The 25268-nt window shown below is 41.2% G+C and overlaps 1 protein-coding gene and 1 pseudogene across 7 annotated transcripts in view; both read left to right on the top strand.

The window, feature by feature from the left end:
* AFF3 (AF4/FMR2 family member 3) overlaps nucleotides 1-25268 on the top strand; it is a 618932-nt gene that overhangs the window by 81901 nt on the left and 511763 nt on the right. The gene's annotated exons all lie outside the window — the stretch shown is intronic.
* Nucleotides 3405-24745, top strand: LOC116534685 (annotated as a pseudogene). The gene is made up of 2 exons (XR_004261829.1): nucleotides 3405-3419; nucleotides 12836-24745. The product of XR_004261829.1 is annotated as a pentatricopeptide repeat-containing protein 2, mitochondrial pseudogene (transcript).

Below are 25268 nucleotides of genomic sequence, written 5' to 3'. Positions count from 1 at the left end.
ACCTCCTGAGTAGCTGGGATTACAGGCACACGCCACCATGCCCAGCTAATTTTTTGTAATTTTTAGTAGAGACGGGGTTTCACCATGTTTACCAGGATGGTCTCGATCTCTTGACCTCGTGATCCACCCGCCTCGGCCTCCCAAAGTGCTGGGATTACAAGCGTGAGCCACCGCGCCTGGCCCTGAGCTGGTTTTAAAGGGTCCACATGGGCACTCCATGTGCTCCTCTGCTGGGCCCCACCAGCTCGGCCACCTTGCTCAGGCAGCCTTGCTCTGCTCCCATGTTGCTCGCAGCTTCTGATTTTGAGGTCTGCCTCATCTAGACCCTGCTGGGTCCATCTGACCCCTTGGAAGAAGTCTCTTGTGACATCCCTATCATAAATTTTACATCTAGAAATTAAATTGCCTTTCCTCCACTTCAGAGGGAGAATGGGGTGCAGGTCCTTTGCAGTGCAGTTTTAGCTAGCCTGTATCTTCTTGGTGTGTACCAGCTGCCAGTTCAGCAGTCCTCCAAAATTCTAGGGAAATTATATCAATTGCTGTGTATTTCTGCTTTGAAGTTTCTCAGTGGACTTGAGAGTAGGCATTCCATTCCCACTGTGCTACCCAACTATTTGGTGATGGTGGAGGGGATCATAACACAGCTGTTTTTTCCCCACTCAGAGATAAACAGAATTCTCTCTTGATTTCTGTTGTTCATTCAGAGTGGGTAAGGGTTATAAAAAATCATGAAACTAGTTATGATACATTAACTTTGAAAAGCTCCTTTGCAGAGACTGGCACCTCACTTCGGAAATTTATATTTGTTGTTTCTTGGTAACTTATTTGAAACTCCCAGTTTAATACCTGTCTATACAAACATAGGCAGCATGTATTGTCCCCATCATGGGATAGTTTTTTCTCTTTTCTCTGACTCCGGTTGTTTGTAAACATCATCTAGAATGGAATGGACTTCTCTGTTTCCATGCTGGCCAGGTGTTTTACTTTTTCGTTACCTGGGAGATAGTACTTCTTACCCCCTGTGATTCTGAGATAAAGATGATCAGGAAGCCATTACAGCCACTGCAGAGTCACCAACAGCAGGGCAGGGCCTTACCCTGTCACTCGGCATGTTGTTTTATTTTTTTAAAGCCGTATGGATTAACCATCATAAAAAGTAAGGTTATTTGTATATAGTTACTCCCCAGCAAGGAGATGGAGATTAACTCTCCATTCCTATAACGTGGGGTGCATTTTGGGACTTAGCTCCAAACCACACAGTAGGGCAAGGAGAGAAAGGAACGTAGAGGTGGAGAAACCTGGCACACAGTTCCTCGGCCTGGTGATCAGTTCATGTTGACCATGTCACACCTTGACAGGATGTGGTGAGAAGGGTATTTCACCTCCGTGACCTGAAAAACCCGTAATCTTGGTCTACTGATGAGTGAGAAAAGCATCAGTCAAACCCACATGGAGGGATGTTCTACCAAATGCCTGATAGTGCTTCTCAAGACCGTCAACGTCATCAAAAACAAGGGACGTCTGAGCATAGTGTCACCGACCAGGCCAGGCAAAGGAGCCATGACCTTTAAACATAATGGGATGGGTTCCTGGGATAGAAAAGGACATTAGGGTAAAAAAGTGAAATCCAAGGAAAGTGTAGCATGTAGTTAATAGTATCTTGCCAGTGTTGCTTCCTTTGTTGTGACAGGTGTACATAGTAATGTCAGTGGTAACAACAGAGTAAACCAAGTGAGGGGTACACGGAGGGTGAGGGTTATACAAGCATTCTCTGCAGTATCTTTGTAAATTTTCTGTACCTCTAAATCTAAAACTATTGTAAAATTCTATTTAAGTAGAATTTTAAAATATTTTTTAAATATAATTATATAAGCCATTTCTCTAATAGCTCAGAGAACCGATATATATCTATAGTTTTATCTGTATTTCAGCAACACCTGTGACCATCTTTCAGAAGGGACGAGAAATTGTGGTGGAAAAGGAAGCCCAGTTAAGCAGGTGGCACTTAGCACAGTGGTTAAGACATAGCCTTTGGGGCCAAAATGACTGGCTTTGAAGCCCTATTTTGTTCCTTCTAGCTTTGTGACCTCAGGCAAGTTGACATTCCTATTCCTCAGTATCTCTGCCTGTAAGATGATCAGCCTATGTTGAGTGACTAATGAGGTAACACATGTAAAGCTTATCTGGCGTGGGTTACATCATGTTGTAGCACCAGGACCTTCACTGTTTTTTTTCCAGCCTCTTCAAGTGACTATAAAGGTGACAAGTTTGTGGATAACACAAAACTGAGCAAGTTCCTATGAAACTGTTCTTGGAGGCTGGGGTTGAACCAAAGGAGGATGGAGGGTGTGTTTCCCACATGAGTTGGGAGTGACTCCTTGACGCGTATGTATGGAACCCTTTCGGTGCTCTCTAACTGCACATGAGTGGATCAGAAGAATACACTTAGTCATAGGCATTTTGTGTTTGTTACGCAAAACCGTATCTGTGATCTTAAGGACATGCATCATGACTGCCAACATCAAAGCCTGTTCTGTAGATCCTGCTGTGTTTCATGCCAGATACATTTTCATTGTGCTCTTTCAAAGGCACTTCCAGGGTCTCTCTGCCAGGTCCTGGAAGTGGTCATCTTCCACTCCTGGCAGCTGGGTTCTTGGCTGACTCTTTGTCCAGATGGGAGCACTGACGTGGCCTCTGAATCAAAATTAGCCCTTTTTTTCCCAGGGCGCCTTTGCTAACTTACCTTGGATTTGGAAGAAATGAGGACATGCCGTTTTCTTTAAAACAACACCGGCTGTATTCAGATAGAATTCACATACCATACACCTCATCTATATAAAGTGTACAATTCAACGGCTTTAGTATATTTACAGAGTTGTGAAACCATCACCACAATTTTGGAATATCTTCATGACCCTACCAGTAAACTCTCACCAGTGGTGTATGAGGGTTCCAGTTTCTCCATAGCCTAAGACTTTTTACTATGTGTCTTTTTGATATACGTGTCCTAATGCTACATGTGTGGTGGTGTCTTATTGTGGTTTTGATTTGCATTTCCCTATTGACTGAAGATATTGAGCACCTTTTCATGTGCTTATTTGCCATTTGTTTATCTTCTTTAGAGAAATGTCTATTGAGATCCCTTGCTCTTTTTTTTTTTTTTTTTTTTTTTTTTTGATGGAGTCGCACTCTGTTGCCTAGGCTGGAGTGCAGTGGTGTGATCTTGGCTCACTGCAGCCTTTGCCTCCCAGGTTCAAGCTCTTCTCCTGCCGCAGTCTCCTGAGTAGCTGTGATTACAGGCACCCACCACCATGCCTGGCTAATTTTTGTATTTTTAGTAGAGATGAGGTTTCACCACATTGGCCAGGCTGGTTTTGAACTCCTGACCTCAAGTGATCCACATCCCTTGGCCTCCCAAAGTGCTGGGATTACAGGCATGAGCCATCGCACCTAGCTGAGACCCTTTGCTCATTTTAAAATAGGTTTTCTTTTTATTATTGAGTTGTATTTGGTGTATATTTCAGGTATAAGTCCCTTATCAGATACATGAATTACAGTTGTTTTCTCCCATTCTGTCTGCATCTTTTCACTTTTTTGATAATGGTTTTAGTTTTGATGAAAACGTTTTTCTTTTGTGCTTGTACTTTTGGTGTCCTATCTAAGAAGATTTTGCTAATCAAGGACTATATTTTCTAAGAGTTTTATAGTTTTAGCTCTTACATTTAGGTCTGTGATTTATTTTGAGTTAATTTTTGTTTATGGTACAAGGAAGGGATTTCTTGCATTCCTGCTAAGTGGTCTGCAATTTTGGTAGAGGCTATACAGTGGGTATACATGACTAGTCAACAGCAAAAAAAGACTTTGATACTGAGTGCCTAATGAGCTGCCCTGGCCACACCATTGCATCTATGCTGCTGTTTCATCATTCAGAATTGCTAATTAAAGGTCAGCTGTTCACTTAACCAACAAGGTTTATACATTTTTTTCTAAAATGTATGTAAATATTATTTTTACTTTTTTTCTTGGCTTTTTATTTTTAACTGTGTCTAAAAAACTAGTTTGGAACATGTTCAGTAAAAAAATACATGTAGCGTGGTATGTCTGAAAGAGCATGAACTTAGAGTGCCCAAGACCTGTGGGAAATCCTGTACCTTCCATTTGCTAGTTATGTTCCATGGGGACTTGCTTCCTCTGAGCCTCAATTTCCAGCAAAATTGATGACAGGAATCCATGAAATCATGCTTATAAAATGCCTAGTATGCCATTTCTTGGCATATCTTAGTTACTCAGTAAATGGTTACTATTTTTGTAGTTGATACTAAAACTGCAGCCATTACTCATTTTTCTCCTGTGTGGTCCCTTTTATGATGCCCCTATGTGAATATGCCTTGGGTCAGTCTTTTTCTCAGAAAGTTAATGTCATTTTATTTTCTAGCTAGGGTGATTTACTCAAGCTGTTTGAGAGTTGCAGTCTCCTAAGTTTTCAGAGCAGTTCCCAAGGGAACCATGAAGGATAATAGTTTATCTTGATTCCAGGAAAGACAGTTGTTGAGGGATTCATGGAATACATGTTTGCATTTCTTTCCAGAGCGGCTCACAAATTATGTTGGTTATAAATGCCGGTTGCTTCTTTGCCAGCAAAGAAACGTCCTTGGAGTATTTCAGCTTTCTAGTGAAGACAAAGATTTCTTTGACAAGATGGGAAAGACTTTACAAGATTGTGGGGAGGTAGCATTGTGTTTAAACCAATAGCAAGAAATTGGTGAGAAAAAAATATGTGACATTCAGAAAAGGAAGGACAAACCACCAAAAGAGAGCCACAGATTCCATGCTGCTGTACAGGGGTTGAGGGAGTTAATAACACTGGTAGTAATACTGGTAATGATAATTGGTCTTGAGAGTTTATCATGTGATATGTGTAAATGCTATGTGCTTTAATCATGCATTTAGTCATTGAATAGGCACAGAGATTCCAGCGAGCAGAGTTGAGAGTTGAAGAGATTGAATAACTTATTCTGTGGTCATATAGCTAGTAAAAGGCAGGCCCAGGATATGAGTTGAGTATGGCTAGAGGTTTTTTTTCTTTTTTTGACACAGAGTCTTGCTCTGTCACCCAGGCTGGAGTGCAGTGGTGCAATCTTAGCTCACTGCAACCTTTGCCTCCTGGGTTCCAGCGATTCTCCTGCCTCAGCCTCCTGAGTAGCTGGGATTACAGGCGCCTGCCACCATACCTGGCTAATTTTTGTATTTTTAGTAGAGACGGGGTTTCACCGTGTTGGCCAGGCTGGTCTCAAACTCCTGACCTCAGGTAATCTGCCCATCTCGGCCTCCCAAAGTTCTGGATTACAGGCGTGAGCCACCACATCTGACCCAGTGTGGCTGAAGTTTTCAATAGAAATTGTTTTCTCTTTCAGTGTGGGATACCTGAGACCCCATCAGTCCTATGGAGTGCTTTACCATTTCTTTAGCTTTACCTAGGGAACCAGCTGTTCAAAAAACCGGATACTTTTCAGAGTAAAGAGGCCTCTGTTTGATTTTACCCCATAGCAGACAGTATATACTGCAGTGCCCCAGGTGAACCAGAAAGTGTGGTTGCCTGTAGATAAGAGTTTTAAAACAGTACTATTTGGAGCTCTACCCACAAAAAAGGATATAGCCTTATTTAGAACAGATGGTATAGAGTAAACAAATGACATGGAGAAAACGGAACTGCTCAACTTCTATTTTGATTTTATCATCTTTATCAGGAAAAATGATCTTTAAGTTGGAAAGGGTAGAATAAACATGGTTAGCAGATATTAAAACCCAAGATAGAAGAGATAATGAGAATGGCTAAAAAATGCCTTTACATCTCCTGGGCACGGAAGGAACTTGCAGATGTGATTGCGGAACCACTTGAGATAATTTGTGTATCAAGGAGAATAGGATACTGGAAGATTGTAAATGATTTCAACAAACATGTCCCTGTGAAAGCATGGTTTAGAAACTGCAGATGAGTGAGCTTAAGTCAGTTTCTGAGGAATTCTAGAAGCAATATTAAGCAGACGTTTGTGAACATATAATAAGGCAGCAGTGAGTAATGGAAGACAGAAAGTATACTCTAAGAACAAGCCTTTTTCTTGTTTAGATGGGATCGTTCATCTGATACATGAAGGGAATGCCAGATAGAGAGTGAATATTGATTTCAGCTAGCCACTTTGAGAGTCTCTGGTGTCACAGACAAAATGGAGAAATGTGACTGGGGTGATAATACAGTTTGATGAGTTTATATTTGCTGCCACAACCATTGTGTGTGTTTATTTATTTATTATTTATTTGTTTTTTTAGACAGGGTCTTACTGTGTTACCCAGGCTAGAGTGCATGATTATAGCACTCCTGATTATTGAACTGGCCTTAAGCAATCCTTCCTCCTCAGACTCTCAAAGCTCTGGGATTATAGGTGTGAGCCACTGTGCTGGGCCTGCAACCATTTTTAAACTGGGTGATGAATGGATTGGTCAACTAACTATAGCCTCTGGGACAAAATGGCCTGTTGTTTGTTTTCATAAACAAAGCTTTATTGGAACACAGTTGTGCCCATTTGTTTATGTATTGTTTATGGCTGCTTTCATGCTACAGTAGCAGAGCTGAACAGTTGCTTTGGAGACCATTTGGCCCATGAAGCGTATAATATTTGCTTTCTGGCTCTTTAACAGACAAAGTTTGCTGACCTCTGGCCTAGACAGAACACTTGTTGTCAGCCTGCTATACATTAGAATCACCTAAAGCGTTCTTACTAATGCCCAAGCATCTTTTCTCCCTAGCCCCTCCAACTAAATCGGAATCTGAGGTTAAGCCTGGCTTTTTATTTATTTTAAGATTCCTGGGTGATTGTAATGTGAAGTCAGAGCTGGAGACCACTGGCCAGGAGGGAGGGTGCTAGTGGGGAGTGCAGCAAGGGACTGGGCCCCATCTTGTGTTTTCTATGAGGGTTAATGATGTACTGTGCAATCCAGTCTCTGGATGACACAGAGGGTGAGGTGGACATGGCTATTTAGATGACAAGGTAAGAACTGTAAAATTTGTGGCCCTAAGGTAGCAAGATGATGTTGGTATAGTAAAAAATGTAAAAGCCTTCCCTTATGTACTAAAAAGACTCTTGTAGAAGTATCAGGCGGTGATTTGGCCATACCCAGTGAAATGCAAGTGAAAATGAGTTAAGGGTTAACTGCACACTCAATATTAGCCAACAGTATGTGATAACCAGGAAACCCAAAATGAGACAAAACCAACAATAACAACAAAGGCAATCTCAGTCCATATTAACATAATTACAGTGAAAGCAAGGATAACATTTCTACTGTATCTGCTCAGGTAAAATCTCACCTGTTGGAGAAATGCTTTTTGCAGGTGGGAATGCAGCTGGTTCAGCTTTGGAGTGACCTGGGGTGGTGCTTCCCAAGGAACTGACCGCTATTCCCCAGAGAGCAGGGTGAGCTGCCACAGTGGGTAGTGTGCCTTGTCTCTGAGAGGTGTGCAAGGAGGGATCAGATAGCCATTTGGTAGGGATCAGAAATGAATGTTCATCTTTGGGGATTGTATTAGGATTCTCCAGGGAAATAGAGCTAATAGGATGGATGGAAAACAATATATGTAAAGCCTTATGATAAGGAATTGGCTCATGTGATTATGGAGGTCGACAAGTTCCAAGATCTGCAGAATGAGTCGGCACGCTTGAGATGCAGGAGAGCCAGTGGTGTGAGTTCCAGTTCAAAGGCTGTCAGGCTTGAGACCTATGAAAAGCCAGTGTTTGAGTCCAAAAACAGGAAAAAACTGATGTTGCAGCTCAAGGCAGTCAGGCAGAAAGAGATTCCCCCTTACTCTAGAAGGGTCTGCCTTTTGGTTCTATTCAGGCTTTCAGCTAATTGGCTGGGGCCTACCCATGTTAGGGAGGGCAGCCTCCTTTACTCAGATTGAAATGTTACTTCTTTCCAGAAACAGGCAGAATAATGTTTGACTAAATGTCTGGCACCCCATGGCCCAGCCAAGATGACACATAAAATCAGCTGTCACAGTCATCTTCTAATGCAGCTTCTTCATTTTGTGGATGAGAAAACAGAGTCGCAGAGGATGTAAGTTTCCCAAGGTGCCCCCGTTTGGTCAGTGGCCAAGGTAGCTCTAGGATGATTAGGTCTCCTCAGTCCACAGCCCTGTGTTCTTCCTGCCACACTGTTTAGTAGATGTAGAGGTTGTGTTAATGACCTCTGCGGCCCTCTCCAGTCCTCAGAATTAGACTAACTGTTAAAAGAAATGGAAGATGTCATTTTTCAGAAGGAGATGCCTTAAACAGGATGGAGAACTGCAGTTCACTGGGAGTGTCGTGCTTGATTTTGAGGAGACCATCACCTAGATACAGAGGGGTCAGTGTAAACCCAGTTGATGTCCGTTGTCTTATGTACTCGGATTCTGAGCTCTTCCTTTTATACACAAACACTCTTCAGGCCCCTTCAAATCCCCAAATACTACTTAATCCTTTAATGCTGTTGCTGTCAAGAGGATGAGGAAGAGGGATGTCAGGCAGATTTCAGGCTGGCGTGCATAATTAGGTGAGTGCAGGGCCACCATCTGAAGCTCTGTGGGGGAGTTCCCTTTGTGCTCTCTGCATATGGTCTTCTCTTGTTGCGTCAGCAGATGATTCAGCCAGAAAGATGAAGACACTCAAAGGGACACTACTTTTGGGTACGGCTCATCATAATAGGCTAAGCCCCCACCCTATGTCAAAGATGATTCTAGATGCTTCTAATACCTTATTTTTCCTGGCCTAAAATACAACTATGCAAGCTACACATTATCGTCCCCATTCCATAAATGAGAAGACTGAGCTCTGGATGTGTTTTCTTCATGGTGGTGGAAAATGATATTGATTGACAGGTAGGTCCAGGTTTCTAATGTAATGCCCCTGTGTGTTTTCACACTCTTGGTACTGAGCTATAACATCTTGTTTTAGGAAGCAAGAATACAGTTATTAGAAGACCACTTCAGAGTCAACTCTCAGGTACTGTCAAATGGCAACATTTGAAATTCCACAGTGGCTAACACACTGACACCCAACACAGTTCAAGTGTTGTATAAATAAAGTCAACAGGCTGACTTTTGAGTAAAACATAATTTTTCAACTGCTGCCAAGAGGAAGATAATTGATGATAAAAGGTAAACATAAATGACTTTTTGATTACCTGTTGTTTTAGATTACCTCAGCTTCTCTTCATCATTACTGCAAAGCCTTCAAAGCTATGCAAAGTAAACTCTCAGGATCAATTTCCCCCTCTCCACTTCCCCTCTTGTCACATTTCCCCACACCTTTTAACAGAAGCCCTGCTCTTGGGAAGTCAGGAATTAGTTGCTTCACTTTCTAATTATTACAAGTGTGTTAAACAAAATCACTGATAAGAGCCTCACATGTTGCAGGTGCGCATGCCTGAGCTCATACTGGAGAAGGCGGCTGGGCTGGAGGAAGCATGAGCAGGTGCAGTGCCCTGTCCCACCGTGCCCCACCCTTCCCCTGCAGGAGTCCTCATTAGTGAATGGGCTGAGAGTGGCCTGGGCAGTGTTCTGTCTGGACATACAGATACATTATTTTTAGGCACTAAAACAGTATGATTTGGCAAATGGACCTGCCAAGTTGAATCACAATCTCCAAACCCAAGAGCATTTCCTGGGTTCCTCTGTAGCAGTTCCCTTGTTTGGGTAGGGGAGGAATGGAGACAGACCCTGGACATAGAATGGGGACAAAGGAGTATAGGCGGTGTGAAAGTTTGCTTTAATATGGGGCTCTTATGGATCCATTTTAAGTCAGGGTAGTCCTAGAAGGCAGGATATGGTCAGCTCCAGGTAGGTCCCAAGCATACCGGGTCATTGCCCTTCCATAAATCCATGTTGTCGAATGGATGGGATGGGGGACAAGGTAGAAGATCTGGAGCTACTTCTGCCTTTTTCTTTGTAACTTCACAATGTAAGTTTTGTGGATTTTTGAAAACACAAATAGAAATCTTAATCGTATTCTTTCTCCTATTAAATGAATTTTAATGCTGCAATTTTAAAATGAATTGAGTGGCATGGCTGCTCATCCCTGGATAAAAGTTCTTTGGTAAAACAAATTTAATTCATACGTGAAGTACAAAATAAACAAACATGAAAATAGGACGCCAATGAGGGAAGGAAATGAAGACTTCATACAGCAGGCTCGGGTCTGTTGTCTGTTTCCTTCCTCCCCCTTCCCTCTGCAGTGCTCCTCTCAAGCCTGTGATGAACATCCTGAGGCTCTTTGAAAATCCATTTGTGTTTTTTTGTTGAATGCATCTCAGGTCTTGAAGACTCACAGGCTAGAGAAGTATTGATTGCATTTAAGGGTCCATTACTTAGGTAAACCAAATAATGTAACTGATCGTGGCTTTAATTGATCAAATCTCTCCCACAGTGTTGGAAAGATTGTAATCTAATTACTCTGGTTCCCGGTTTCTAAGGTGAAGGTTACATTTTGCTGAAACTTAGCCTACTTCAGTAACCTCTCCTTATCTGGGCTGTCCCTTCTTGAAACACACACACAATGTATGTTGTACATCTGTGAACTCAGAAGTACACACACAGGTGGACACTTATCTGTCCATGTAGAACCCCCGTGAATTTTAATTTAGACTCTATATTGACAGTAGGTAAGAAATGTGGGCCATGCTAGTTTTTTCATCTTAACTGTTTACAGCTTGGGAAGGAGGACTAGCAAGATGCTCCTGTCTAATCAGGTTCAATACCAGCCTCTCTTGTTTCTCCTAACAAGCTTGGCCTCATCCTAATTCTTTCCTTTTCTGGAGATAGAAGATCTATTTTGAGCCTCAGAACATTGCAAGTGCAGTATGTTTGAAGACTGAGTTGAAAGCTGCTGAGCTGCTGATTTATCTGCGGATTGGCTCCCCTGTTAACTAGTTCTTCATGGAAGCGCCTCGACATCTTCCTGGGAGCTGTTGCAGGGGCTCAGCTCAGATTCTCCAGCTCTCTTTAAAAATACCCCTTTACCTCCTTTATTAGGGCTGGTCTACTCCAGAGGTTAAAATCCAGGGCTAGGGTGGCAGTGGGTGCACTTTTAAACAAAGGGGCTTGATATCTGCCCTAACCAGCAGGATAACCGCATTTAAAGAAGACTACCTGAATGACTATTTGAAGTGGAAGAAATGGGCTCTGCCATGGGGGGAAATCAGGATTCCAGTAAATAACTTCCCTAGCATTCCTAAAAATGACATAGGGTGCTGGAAAGCTTTATGTCAGTCATGGGGATTAGCGGAGAGCATGTTGGGCAGTTTCTCTGTCTGGGTAGGGGAGGATGGGAGACAGGAAACCTGGAATGTGGCATTCTTCTGGCAGGTCTTCTTTCGGCAGGACTGTTTCCTTGTTGGCTGTTACTCTACATTAGTCGACAGCAGCATCCCCAGAAGAGGTTGTCAGCATCAGCTGCTGCGTGGAAATTGGTGCGTCAGTCAAGCCCATCTGCATCTGCAGGAGCAGTGTGGAAATGTGAAGCAGGGACTGCTGGGAGATGAGGGGTAATGATCTGCCCTTTAGGGTGCTTGGGGATTTCTTTTGGTCAGACAAAATCCTACATGCACTGACATTTACTTTCCTTTAAGAAAGTATGTTTTTACAAGTACACAGTGCCTGGTAGTAGACCTTATAAAGGATCTTAAAATTGAAACACTCTGCAGATACAGCTTTTCTAGACAACAAGTACAAGAACTCTCACCTAAGCTGGTAAGATGCATGTGTCTTTTTACAAGAAACATCTTGGCTGCTCTGTGGCATGGATTCTTTCTGGGATTTAAGAACAGGAATACTCAGTCCAGGGGTTTAAGACTACAGTGAGCTATGATTGTGCCACTGCACTCTAGCCTGGGTTACAGAGAAGACCCTATCCCAAAAATAAAAAATAAGTAAAATAAAACATAAGATGTTTATGTGACAGTGTGAAGAATGTGTTTCATGGGAATGTTGTTACTAAATATTTTGAGAGACAGCCATGAAGCCATTTGCACGCGTAACTGCGATTTTTTTTTTCCAAGGTAGAGTATTGCTCTGTCGCGCAATAGCATGATTTTGGCTCATTGCAACCTCTACCTCCTGGGTTCAAGTGATTTTCCTGCCTCAGCCTCCTATGTAGCTGGGAGTATAGACATGTGCCATCATGCCCCGCTAATTTTTGTATTTTTTGTAGAGACGGGGCTTCACCATGTTGGCTAGGCTGACCTTGAACTCCTGACCTTGTGATCTGCCCACATCAGCCTACCAAAGTGCTGGGATTACAGGCATGAGCCATCAAGCCCAGCCACATAACTGCCATTTTAATGTGTTTAACATTAGTGCTAGAAAGCTTACATTCAGAGTAGGGCAGTAATGTTTCTTAAAGGTTGGGTGTAAGATGTTGTATGAGGAGTACTCTTAGTTTGGCCTCCCCCTCTGCTCATTGGATTATTTATATTTTCCTAACTCTGATTTTTAAAAATTTCAAGTATATAAAAATGTTGAAAAACATGTTGCCATGGAGATGGGGGAATACTCATTACCCCTATTCACTAGCCATTCTGCCATATTTGCTTGATACTTACTTTATTTTCTGAACATTTGAAAGACTCTTCAGGTCATGACAATTCATTCCTAAACATTTCTAGTTTAACTCCTAAGACTTATTCTTTTTTTTTTTTTTTTTTTTTTTTAAGTAGAAATGGGGTTTCACCATGTTGGCCTGAATGGTCTCAATCTCTTGACCTTGTGATCCACCCGCCTTGGCCTCCCAAAGTGCTGAGGTTACAGGTGCTGAGGTTACAGGTGTGAGCCACCATACCTGGCCAAGACTTGTTTATTCTTTTACACAGTCTATTGCCATTAAGACATCAGGAAATTTTAACCTCAATATAATAATATCTAGTGGTCAATCCATATTCAAATCTCCCAAATTGTCTTAGTAATTTTTCTTATGGCCATTATTTTCTGAACTCTGAAGTCTAGCCAGAGATCACACATGATGTTTAGTTGTCACGTTCCTTAAGCCTCATTTTAAATCTGTAATAGTCCTCCAGCTTTTTCAAAGTCTTTTTGTGACATGTAGCATCTTGAAAAGTCCAGGCTAGTTCTTGTGGAATGTCCCCCAATCCCAAATTTTTCCCCCTGTAAGATGCGAGGATATCCCATCGGGACAGAGTGACCTTCCCCTGTGGCACCACAGGAAGTACACGGTGTCAGTCTGTCCCTTTTGTGGTGATGTGTGGTCACGTGAATAAGGCGGTGGCCACTAGATTTCTCTGTGCTATCAGGTTCTGTCTTCCTTTTGTGGTTAAGGGGCTTGTGGGGTGATCTTTTGAGACTGGCGAACATCCTATTCCTAGCAGTCTTTCCCAGAATGATCTTTGCCTGAATTGGTTATTGCTTTGGTAGTTACTGTGCCGCAATATTTAACAAAAACAAAAGGCAGTTGTACTTTGGAAGCCAGAGAAATGACTCCAGAGAGGAAGAAAGCCACATCTTTTTAAATTTAATAAAACAATTTGCTTTTTATATATTAAAGTAAGACTTTTAAATTTGTAAGTGTACATATCAATGGGATTTGATAAAGTAGGATTTGAAATTTATGAGTGTGAATATCAATAAAGAAATTCTATAATTTTAGTTATAGATTTTTAAAGGTTGTACTTATACATTTCTACATTTTGCACACCGTATCTTAAAATTTGCATTAAAAATTTCCAGAGCTGAATTCTTGTTATTTGTTACTCTAGAGCTGAATTCTTGTTAATTATTTTGAGTTATTAATTATTTTGGTAATTATTGCAGTATTTGGAACAAAAACGGGAAATGCTCTAAACTCATGAGTGAAAGATTTCCATGTAGATATCTCTCTGTAGAAATATCATCCAAGGAATTTATGAAACACTGAAAGAATCTGTTGTATTTTGTAAGCAGTACTCATTTGAGAAATTGCTCTTGATAAATAGGTTTCACTAATTAAATCATACACTTCTATAGTACATTACATATAAAACTAGACTAGGAAATAAATATAATTAAAGTAAACATGCCCTTCTAATTAGTAATTGTTTCTGCCATTTTAAGCAAATTTGAGTCACAGAGAGCTGCTCCACTATAAACCTAATAATGAAGCTTGTGATAACAGGTGTAAATTAACACAATGGAAAACATTTACACTGTAACATGCTAAATTAAAAATGACATTAACAAGTCCCATTTTCAAATTCTCTATAATTAACATTTGTTCAACCCAGAGATGAGTAAGTGCAGTACCACAGTAAATGTCTTTATTTATAGCTTGGGATATTTGTTAGGCGTTATCTTTGTTAGATTGTAAACAACAGAGATGCATTCCTTCTTAAATATGTCATGTTTATATAATCTTAGACAGTTCTGACAAAGGGTAAGACGTGATATTTATTGGTGCTGTTATTGTGGGTATTCTGCAGGTATGCCACCAGAACAGCTTTGATTGGGCTTGACATGAAATATCGAGAGTGGGTTGAGAATGGAGATACGCAGGTACAACGGCAGTAACATCTACAACATGATGAAATATTAGGATTCCCTCGAGTGTTCCCCTCATTGCACATATGTGCTTCTAAGTGCCTTGAATCAGTGTTTGTTTCTGCAAATAAGTATTATCTTAAAGGCTTTCTTTTATGGTGCTAGTTAATATAAGCTAGAAAGCAGAGAACAGAGGAAACAGCTTTGTAGTGTAATTTGTCACAGAGGACATGATGCTTAACTCCTTACAGAGAATTTCATCAGTACACTAATGGGTGAATAAGAAACTGAAGCATTACTGCATTGCTAAACATTGGCTTAGAGCTAATTGTTGACTTTCCTTAACTCAAGATTTTAATCACTTTAATTGTATCTTTTTTTAAAAAAATTGTTGAGAATACGTACTATGGATTATTTTTTTGAATAATTAAAAATGTTTTGAAGTTGTATTTAGATTGTTTGGAGTTTATCCTCATGGTGGAGGATGGTAATGTGATAAGGACAGGTCTGTGTTGTGCCCTTGAGAGTGGTAAGACTCAGCATTTACTGAGTTCTGGAGCTCACAGTCCCCTTGGGGAGATAGAAAAGTAAATCAGTGATTGCATTCATCTTCTGTCACCACTGTGAGAGAGCCAAGGAACAAAGGGAAGGACTGTCTAAATAATGGAATAATGTAGTAGTGACAAATATTATAAGAAGTTCAATGTTTTAAATAAAGTACATTGAGTACACGTTAAAGGAAGAGTTACTAGTCTGCGGGGCATGTGGCTCAGCATTGCTCAAGAGTACTTTTAGTGATGGTGGAGAGGCCCTAGATCTGAGCCGTCCAGCACGGGTGCCACTGGCTCCACTGGCTGTTGAGACTGAGAAACTGAGCTTATCATTTAACTTAATTTTAATGAATTTACATTCAAATGCCATATGTGGTTAGTGTCTGTTGTAGTGAAAAGTGTAGATCTATATTTTTAAAGTCTTACGCTTAAAATCATTATTTCAAGATTTTTTTTTCTTTGCTGTTAAGAGAAGTCATAGATTCGTTTTCATCCTGAGAAATTCTATTCTGAAATAGTTTCAAACCCACTGAGTTTAGACAGTTGAAGTGTCTTTGTCAAGGTTTCAGTGTGATGAAATAAAGGCACTTAGTTGTGTCTCTGACTGCAGGCAGGTTCCTGCCCTCACTTTTCCATAGCCGTCAGTCAAGGGGGATGGTGCCTGCTCAAGATGCCTGGCTGAGAGTGTGTGGGTGTCTGGTTGGAGCCCTGCTTTTATATATTCATATATTTTATTTAGCTTTGACCAAAAAGTGAACATAAAAACTGAGTCATGGCAATGAAAACTAACAGATAATTTATATAAAATAAATCTTGATATGACTAACATTAATTTATTTAAAATAAATCTTGATATGACTAACATTGGTCGAACACGACATGTGATATTTTACTCCTTAGAAGCCCCATGTGAGGTAAATAGAATCCTTCCCTCACATTTTCTAGATGGGAAACTGGAAGTGCCAGGAAATGAAGTGAGGGAACTCAGCAGCAAGAGGACCTAGACTGCAGCCCAGTCCGACAGTGCCAGTTGAAACCTAGTTTTCCAACGAGGACCGCTTTCCTGCCCCTTCCTCTCCTCTTTTTCCTGCAGCTTAACACCTACCACTTAATTGAATATTTACTCAAGAGGCATTGTAGGTTAATGGTTTGAGAACATGGACTCTGGCATCAGATTTCTTGGTTTGAATCCTGTTGTTACCGCTGGCTAGCTCTGGGGTTGGACACATTAGTGGACCTCTCTTGTGCCTCATTCCATTTGTGTGTGTGGCACTATACAGTAGGTATAAGATAATGTAACCGTTAGCCGTTGTCAGGATCATTGTCTGCACCAGCTAAGTACATGCCTTGCATACATTATTAATTCTGTTATCCCTGTTTTACAGATCAAGAAAGGTTTTCTTTTGAAGGTTGAGTTACTTGCCTTAGATCATGTGATCAGCGGGTGGTAGACTATCCTTGGAACCCAGGAGTGTGTGCTGTTGACCCTTGAACCGCTTAGGGCCTGGAAGTCCCAACCCTCGTGCAGTCAAACATTCACATAGAGCTTTTGACTTCCCAAAGGCTCAACTATGAATAGCTTCATGTTGACTGGAACCCTTACCTAAACAGTTGATTAACACATATTTTGTATGTTATGTGTATTATATAATATGTACTGTATAATATATGATAGATATTATTCTTACAATAAAGTAAGCTAGAGAAAAAATGTTATTAAGAAAATCGTAAGCAAAATAAAATATGTTTACTATTCATTAAGTGGAAGTAAATCATCTTAGAGGTCTTCATCCTTTCTGTCTTCCCATGGAGCATATTGGCTGAAGAGGAGGAAGAAGAGGAAGGGTTGGCCTTGCTGTCTCAGGACTGGCAGAGGTGGGAAAGATGGAAGGAGGGGAAAGGGAGGCAGGAGAGGCAGGCACATTTACTGTAATTTTTATCGAAAAAAATCTGCATGTAAGTGGACCCATGGAGTTTTTAAAACCCATGTTGTTTAAGGATCAGCTGTATTTTTGAAAGCTTTCACTTAAAATAATAAATATTCATTGATTCCCTTAAGGGGGAAGATTTGAGGCAGTTCTTAGCGGAGTATCTGACATAGGGTGTGAACTCAGGCACGGCAGCTGCTGTTCTTGTTAAGAAGTACATTTATCTGCAGTTGGTTGGCTGTTTTCTGTGCCTCTTAGAGGCAGAGCAAGAATACAGGAGTGCTGGTGAATATGTGACTGTTGCAGTGGGTAGTAACTGTGGCACTCAGCTGCTCCCAAGCTCATTTGCGTAGTCTTCTGAGTGACCTCCCAGCATTCTCTGACTACCACTGGTCACTTGATTAAAGAAAACAGCCAGCTCCTCACTCTCCTCGCCTTCCCCACCTCCGTTGCCATGGCCAATCCCCCTCCCCTTCCTTTTGCTTCCCTTCCTGGCCAGCCACATCCCTGAGTTTCACCAGGGAGGCTGGGTAGCTGAGGAGGTGCTTCTGAGCCTCTCTTGGTAAGGTTGGAAATGATGCTCTGGGCGGAGGCTCTTCTTCCCAAAGCAGATTGCTGTCTTGTCCATGTCCGCCAAGCTTGTTCCTGTCTTTCTCTCTACATCTGTTTCCCTGCTTGAGGCAGTGGTCTGACTTGCTGGACAGCGAGGCAGCTGTGGAGTATCCCCTGTGTTTAGAAACAGCACTGTCCATTGAGAGGCCCCATCAGACATCCCCCATATTTGGTGGGGACTCTCAATGGACAGTACTGTTTCATTTTTCTTTGGCATATCTATGGATTATTTTAAAGACTATAAACCTGTTAATTACTCCAAAGTAAATCTCAGAGGTCCACCTGGGGCCATTGATATGTTTACTATATTGAAGACTCAGTTGATTGCCATGCCGATCATTCATTGGCAAGTGAACGGGCAAGCATCCGTCCAGCCATGCCGATCATTCATTGACAAGTGAACTGGAAAGCATCCGAAGGAAAAAAGTGTGATAGTATGCCTTTCTATATATTGCCCAGGGAAGTTTATTTTATTTTTAGCTGTTGGCTACTGCAGTGGGACAGGAAAGTCAACTTAGCTGTTGAGAATGAAAAACAGCTTGAAAAAAAAGACATTGAGGTTCATTGCACTCCATGACTTGGGTAGACGGTTGAAAGGGGGTGGTGAGAAGGAGTTATTCTGAATACATGCAGTGTTTTCATTTAGAGATGCAGAGGTTTTCTCTTTATTTGTATCTTAGTGGACGATGACAGTTGAAAACAGAAGGAGCCACTTCCCTCAAAACATATAGCTGTGCATGAATACATGGGGTGAGCTGTTTTCCATGAGAGGGGCTCCTGCTTGGTGCTGAAAGGATAGAATGCAGGATGCAGGTCCTGCCCTTCAGGTATCCCTGGTGTAACTGAGAACTGTGCCATCCTGAAGTAGGGTAAAGTGCAGAAGAGGTCAAGACAGCGGCACACCACACTCACAACTCCTCCATGTGTTCATTCCTGGCTCCGTGGGTAGATCGGCTGGGAAGGAAACTGCCGAGGTGAGCTCTAATTACCAGAGATGGAGATGCTCAGGTGCAAGCTGCCTAATTACAAAAGCCCAGAACACACATGCTCTCAGGGGGCCCACCAGGGTTAAAGAGACTAAAAAAATAATTTTGGCTGCGAATTTAAATGAAGATGAACACCACGAGGAACTTTGTATGCAGAAATGGAGTACGGGCTTTCTCAAAAAAATAAAAACACTAATGCCTCAACAACAACTACAACAGAACCCCTTTGAGTTTATTATTTCAAGCCAGGTCATGCTAGTTTCACAAGAGTTTGTGAAAATGGATGCACATGAATAGAGCCTTTTAAAAGCTCAGGATTAAGGAGAAAGATTTCACAGTTGATAGTTTGGTAGATGGCAGTCATAAAACAATTGCTATTTGTTGTATGTATTGATTAAAAAAAGTTTTATTTTCTAATGTCTTGCATTATGAAACTTTTTTTAATGCAGCAGTTTTTTTCCTTTATCTATGTTCAATTTCTTAGAAGATAAAAATTTCAAGTGCAGTGAAACTATTTTGCATCTTTTTCGGTATTACAGTCTCCCCGTGTGTGGAATTCATTTTGCATGGCCTCAGACCAAGTATTTCCAAGCCCTGTCCTTATATATAGCAAAGACATGTATTTTGCTCATGCCTTCAAGCCTGGGAGTAACACAGTTTTGCTGTCAGAAGAAGATGGTTGCTGAGGCAAGTGGGAACAGGCATCCTGCACCATGCTGTCCCACCTGCCCTTCCCGATTGGAGCTGAGGCCACAGTTTTTTTCACCGCCAAATTGATATGCTTTTGAACGAAGCATCTGGTTCTTTGGCAGCTCCACAGGAGTAATCTTGGTCGTTGGAGAGTTTCTCCTGCATCTATCACATAGTTATGTTATCGAAAGGGTTCCTGGCATTTTCACGTCCCAGTTTCTGGGCATAGGAATGCGAAAAAGCTGAAGTCTGTTTGCACTTGCAAAAGCCTCTTTGAAATTTGTAGGGCTAAAAAAAAAAAATTATCTGTGTTAAAAAAAAAATTCTTCTGGGTTGTTTCTTACCTGCATCCATGGATGATTTTTCAACTATTTAAGTTTCATACTCATGTATCTGGTATTTATTCCAAGAGAGAAACATCAGTAAGACTTATAGACAAGTAGTCTTTAAAAGTATTCATTAAGAAAGCTAAAATAACATTTTAATATTTTCTTAGTTTAAGAATTGCAAAATTCAGCAGTATTTATTGAGCAACTCTGATGCTCTAGGCATTTAGGTGCCATACTATGTACCATGTTAGAAAGTTCATAAAGTTCCTCATTCTCAAATCTCAGAGAGCTTTCCTAGCCTAGGTCATTAGCATTTCCAAATGACTTGTCTTGACTTAATAATTTATTCACATTTGATATATTCAACTAACTTTGATTCCTTAATCATAATTCAGTATGCAGCTGTTAATGATTTTTCTGTGTTTTGTGGCTATTTGTCCACTTGTTTCTCAAGTATTAGCTCTAAGCAGGTGGGCTACCATGTCTTTAACTTGCTTTAGCCACCTCCTGGCACAGCATTCATCTATGTAACAAACACTTATCGTAGACCTATTGTGTGCCAGATGCAGTTGTGGACCCTACAGTGGAAGCAAACTACTTTCTTGTTGGAGCTTATATTTTTGTGGTCCAGATAATCAGAAAAAAAAAAAAACTAATATATTTCTGATTGCATTATACTTACGCTCTAGAGAAAATGAAGTGAGTGCTGGGAGCATAATGGTGATTGCAGGTGAAAGGCAGCACTCATGGGGTGGCTGTGGAGGGCCCTCTGTGGGGTGACATTTGACCTGAGATCGGAGAGTTAACTACTACACAGACGTTTTGGGAGAAAGCCTTTCAAACAAAGAAAATAGCGGGGACAAGGACCTTTCTCTTAGCTCTTTCAAGGGACAAAGAACAAAGGAAGAAGGCCAGTGTGGCAGGGCAGAATGAGTGATGGTGGGGCTGCGCCGGGGGCTGGAGAGGTTGGGATGGAGTGGGGGTGGTAGGGATGGGCTCAGAGAACCTTGGAGGTGATGTGAGGATGTGAGGGGTTGGATGTTGGATAAACGTTTATACTAAATGCATAGGGAAGCCATGTAGGATTTAAAGCCAGGGGAAATATGATTTTATTAATGATACAGGTTTATTAAATAAACACCATTATTATAGTAGTATTGAAAGTCTGTATGTAATTACATACAATAATAGCCTGTGTACTTGTGAAGATGCAAATATCTCTTCTATATGTTTGGTTGAAAGCTAAAAGAAATGTTTTACACAAAATGAGTCAATGAATTCTATCTCTCTCAGTTTCTAACAGTTTAATATTCATCATCTGGAGAAGATATTTGCAGTTTTATCTATGTGTGGGCATAAATTGTTCATCCGAGTAGGGCATGCCAATTTTACCTGAGGTCTCGTCTTAATTTTGATTGTATATCCCTTGTGGCTACATGTCAAAATATGACATATCAGCATTAGGCCAACCTGGATTTAATGACTAGGAAACCGTGGAATTTATATGATTTGGGGGCACGTGGGGGCTTTTCTAATGCCGATTCCAAGGATAAGTGGCATAGAAGTTATTTGATGAATTGGACAAGCATAAACTCTAGCTCAGCTTCCTGCATGTCATCTGAACACAAAACACTGAAGATTAGGTGACTTAGTACTCCAGAATTAAAATCATGATATTTCTTTTCCTGTTAACAGACTATTTTGCTTAGCATTACACTGTCTTTTAGGCAAGCATTCACTGTGCCCCTGCATATGTAATCTTTACTCACGAGTGAGGAATTTTCCAAGGTATATGTTGAAAACACTGCTTCCTGAAATCCAGCTGTGGTTGAAGCCATACCTTTGCAATGAGGCCCATTTAGTAGCTTCCATGTGAACCCATCTATCACTTGAGTGGAGCTAGAGAGTGTCATATGCTCACAAGGCTCTTAGTAAACTCCTTTGCTGAGATGCTATTTGTAGAGCCATCAGTCACACACAGATCTCATCCTTGTGAAGTTATTCATTTGTGCATGGGTTTTAGCTCTGCATTGGCTTGCTTGGGAAGACCCAGAGACCTGGATCATGGCTTAACTTTCATGGTGATGAAACAGAGGCAGTAACCTGATGATGGCTTGACTTTGAGCCCCAGTGTCACCTGACCCTGGGATGATATGCATCATGGCCTCCTTGGAGGGTGCAGCCAAGTGGGGCTGTCTCCTCTAAGAGATCTGTCTTCTTGCTGCTCAGCGTCACTTCCCAGCCAGTCTAAAACACCGCCGCCTCCCCAAGCCCTAAAGCTGTGTTTTCTAATACTGCTTTCACTTGTGATAGTCCATGAAAAAAATATTTGAAAGAAATAGCAAGCCTGTCGGTAGCAGCAGAATGAAGCAGGTGTACCAGAACCCTGGTTCTGCCTTGCTCTCATAGGCGGGTGACCTGACATCATCCCTGGTCGTTGCATCAACATCCTGCACTCATCAGGAGTTCATGGTGGCCCTCTGATAAAAAAAAAAACAAAAAAAAACCAAAAAAAACCCAGGACATTTTCGTTTCTCTTATTGCTAATGATTAGAAAAAGGAGCCATGATCTTGTTTTCCCTCCGCCTCTTACTGAGAAGAGGGTGGTCTCCAGGAACATTTGGAGCCTTTGAAACCCAAATGATGTATATTGGCTGAATTAGTAAAATAATTGCATCTCAGCTGGTTGGAACTCTTTCCTGGAGCAAAGTAGTGCTGCAGTTATTGGGTTGGAGGTCTCTCTTTGTGTGGAATACTTTTTAGGGACTCAGGAGAGATAGATGGAATTCCAAATAAAGTGTCACATTTTCTTTCAGGAAGGAGATTACAGTCTAACAGGGTAGATTATAAGCAATATTTGTCATATTAATAACACTGGCCAAGGAGGGGAGGCTTCTTGTGAAAGACCGTGAAGGGTCGAGAAAAGGGGGCAAAGGTATGGGTCATTCAGATTGATGAAATTCCAGTTAGGAAGCATGGCACACACAGTTATTGGGTTTGCAGTGGTCCTTAGTGCTGAGGCAGAAGATTGCAAGACCGAGGTCGTGAGTCTGCATTGGAGATTTACAAGAGAGAACAGGCAGTTGGTATGGTCCGTGACGGTATGGCTGCTGCACTTTGGCCTTCCTGTGGAGTTCTCCTGCAGGCCCTGCAGATTTTGGTGTATCCCGGGGTGGGAGGCTCTGGCTCTGCCTGCTACCGCTGCCCTCTCGGAGCTAAAAGATACCCACTTACAGGTAACATTGTGAAACTAAAAGAATTTCAGCATAAGAAAGTGGCTGTTGCATGTAATCTTCCTGGCACTAAAGAAACCTATTTTAGAAACTTGGAAGAGAAACTGACCCAGAACAAGCTCATCTTGAAGGGGGAGTTGATAACCTTACTTCATTTGTGTGAGTCCTGGGCCCATGTGGAGCTGGCTAAAAATGTCATTTACAGGTACCATGCAGAGAACAGAAATATCACTATGGGGGAGTTTAAGTTCGGACCACTTTTCATGAGGCTGTGTTACGAGTTGGATCTTGAGGAATCTGCAGTGGAGCTCATGAAAGACCAGCATTTGCAAGGTTTCTTCTCAGACTCCACATCATTCAGCATTTTGATGGATATGTTATTTATCAAAGGCAAATATAAAAGTGCTTTGGAAGTATTGGTAGAAATGAAAAACCAAGATGTGAAGTTCACCATAGATAACCTATGTTCTTGCTTTTGCAATTTGCTACAAACTGAATAGCCTGAGTCTTTTAAAATCTGTACTACATTAAGAGAAGAAGCCCTACTCAAAGGAGAAATTCTCCCCAGGAGAATATCCTGTTTTGCTGTGGCATTAGCTCTGAATCAGAATGAGGTGGCAAAAGCCATGTCCATTTTTTCTCAAATCATGAATCCAGAAAGCATAACCTGCACTAATTTAAATATTATACTCCATATGCAGTTAAATATGTTGGAAAACGTGATAGAGATACTAAAAAATGCTACAGAAGGAAATTTATCAAAATACGTGAAGAGACAGGTGTTCTCAGAGGAAGTGAAAATATAAGTAATCAGAAGAGAATGACTGCTACATTGACAGCCTCTGGCCCCTTGCCCTATTTACCCATCATGACTATGGATGCACCACTCATGCCAGCCTCTCCAGTTGTGCACTGGATCCCATCCCCTCTGACCAGCTCCACAGCGTCAGTCCAGAAGTTGACTCACTCTTTTGGGCATCATCAATATCCCCTTCCCTGTGGATCATTCTTGTCAGCAGACATTAGGATATAGTATCTCTCATCTTAAAAAAGAAAAAGAGTCTCCTGTACAAGTGAAAAGACAGACCATGTGTGTAGACAAGAAGACCTAGCCTCATGAAAACTGTTTTTTTGAAGTTACTTTGATAATGTAACATGAAAATATCACTTTTTTTTTTGTAGTTACAGGTTGGATGAAAAAACAAACAAGATTATCTAGAAAAACCCTGTGAAAGAGGGGCAGTAAGCATTGCTAGATCTAGCAGATACCAAAGCATGTTCAAGTTTCTATAATTCAAACTGTGGCTTAGGTCACGAATAGGGCAGCTAATGGGACAGAATAGAAAGTCCAGATACAGACAAATCACAGATACAAATTTAGTGTAACATAAAGGCAAAGGCAAGCATCTCAAATCAATCTAAATGGATAGACTGGTAAGGAGTACTAGGATAAGTAGAGAGCCAATAGAAAAAGATACACTTGTATATGTTTTTATACCACAAACCAGGATACATTCCAAATGGATGATAATTTAAATTTTTTAATTGAAACATACAAGTAGGAGATATAAACATTAGTGGATTCTTTAATGTCCTGGAAGTGAAAAAACTTATCTTTCAATCAAAATCCAAATCAATTAAAGAAGTGATAAATTTGACTAAATAAAAATGTTGAAACCTTTTTTGTGTGTGGCAAAAACTCCATAAGCAAAGTCAAGAGGTAAATAACAAACTAGAAGAGAGTACTTTCAGTTTTTAATCATACTGACAAAAGGATAACTAACTCTAATATTTAAAGAGCTCTTTTTGGGGCCAGTCGCAGTGGCTCACGCCTGTAATCCCAGCACTTTGGGAGGCCGAGGTAGGCGGATCACAAGATCAGGGAGACCATCGTGGCCAACACGGTGAAACCCCGTCTCTACTAAAAATACAAAAATTAGCCGGGCGAGGTGGCGCGTGCCTGCAGTCCCAGCTACTTGGGAGGCTGAGGCAGGGGATTTACTTAAACCCAGGAGCTGAGACATGCCATTGCAGCCTGGCAACAGAGTTAGACTCCGTCTCCGAAAAAAAAGAGCTCTTTTTGAAAATTGTGAGAAAAGATCCAACAACGCTAAAGAAAAATGGGTAAGACATGTGGACGGAACTTACTAAAAATGAATTGTGAATGGCCCTTAAACATTTGAAAAGATTCTCTTGCCCATATCAAGAGAAATGCAAAATAAAACTGCTTTATGATCTTTCTCGTGAGTAGAAATCTGCAAGTTTGCCAGCCTGTTTGGTTGGTGAGGCTCTGAGGAAATGGGCACTATCATCCGATGCTGCTAGAGGGAAAACAGATTGGTATACCCTGAGCAGAGGCATTTGGCAGTATCTCACAAACAAATA

The sequence above is a fragment of the Sapajus apella genome, unplaced genomic scaffold (genome assembly GCF_009761245.1).
Source record: "Sapajus apella isolate SASKATOON/1434 unplaced genomic scaffold, GSC_monkey_1.0 scaffold89, whole genome shotgun sequence".
Classification (NCBI taxonomy): Eukaryota; Metazoa; Chordata; class Mammalia; order Primates; family Cebidae; genus Sapajus; species Sapajus apella.
Note: the sequence above shows the minus strand (reverse complement) of the source record. Positions and strands in the feature narration are given on the sequence as shown.